At 23.1% G+C, this 1,163-nt stretch overlaps 1 long non-coding RNA gene across 1 annotated transcript; it reads left to right on the top strand.

Annotated features, from left to right (window-relative positions):
• The first annotated feature begins 218 nt into the window (after nucleotides 1-218).
• Nucleotides 219-580, top strand: LOC115035014. The gene is made up of 2 exons (XR_003840187.1): nucleotides 219-341; nucleotides 420-580. It is a non-coding gene; the product is annotated as an uncharacterized LOC115035014 (long non-coding RNA).
• Nucleotides 581-1,163: the final 583 nt, after the last annotated feature.

The raw sequence follows: 1,163 nt of genomic DNA, 5'->3' as shown, positions 1-1,163 counted from the left end.
GATTTTCTTTAACAATGTTTAATGCTTTATTTGATGTATCTATATTTTATATTATACATACAAGGTTACAAGATTGAATCCTAAGTATATATTATTATTGTATTAAAGATTTGATTTTAATAGTATTAAAATAAAGTCCTCTGTAACTTTAATTTTTAATATTATATTTTTAATTATAGTAGGATAAATGTGAATGTGTGAATTGTAAATTGTTATTTAAGAAATTAAAAAAAAATTTTTATTAATAATAATATTTTAAAAATATTTTTAGACAAATCACTTAAGAAAATTCCTTGAATTCAAAGTGTCCATGGGTTTTCTTGATAATATTATTGGAAAATGTAAGTTAAAATTATTTATGATATAATAAATTCTAAAATTATTATTGAATACATTTTGAAATGTTTGATATTTTCTAGATATTGCCACAGTTGTAGGATTTTATGCTGTTAGTATACCTTTTATGAATCGTAATTCATCTTTATCCAATCTTTCACAAAATGAACGTTTTCGAGTAAGTACAGTTTTAACATTTTAAAATATAATACTGATATACAACAATAAAAGAAATACAAGAGAACCTCAACTTTCTGAACCTCCATTATACAAACCCTCTATTATCCGAACCACGGCCTAAAATAGTGTGCAGTACGACACTGTTAGTGTAGTACGAAATCAGAATAGTGCAGTACAAAATGAAAATGTGTATTGATTATTTTAGAGTTAGGTATATTTAGACTTTTTTACTGGTTTTTATTAACTTTTATTTTTTTTTAGTTTTGAATTTGAATTTTAATCTATGGTTATATTAACTGATAAATTACATGTGAGTGTGTGTGTGTCAAAAATATTGACAGATTATGATAAGATGATATTGTTTTACTTTTAAACGGACCTCGGTTATCTTTATAGTAGATTTCAAAAGCAAATTCAAACGGATGATGTATTAATATTTGATATAGAAATAAGAAAAAATACAGTTGTCCAAATGATTAAAAATTTAAAAGTGAGTCCATTATTGGATGGATGGGAGTATGTGTTCAAAAAAAACACAATTGTAACTTATAATCCAGAATTTGATAAAAATATTATTAAACTGCATAAAATTGAATTATTTGATAAAAGTCAACAATCGAGAAGAAAGAAACATAATTCATATGTAT

The sequence above is a fragment of the Acyrthosiphon pisum genome, unplaced genomic scaffold (assembly GCF_005508785.2).
Source record: "Acyrthosiphon pisum isolate AL4f unplaced genomic scaffold, pea_aphid_22Mar2018_4r6ur Scaffold_3565;HRSCAF=4109, whole genome shotgun sequence".
NCBI lineage: Eukaryota > Metazoa > Arthropoda > Insecta > Hemiptera > Aphididae > Acyrthosiphon > Acyrthosiphon pisum.
The sequence above is the reverse complement of the archived record's forward strand: the minus strand, read 5'-3'. Positions and strand labels throughout refer to the sequence as shown.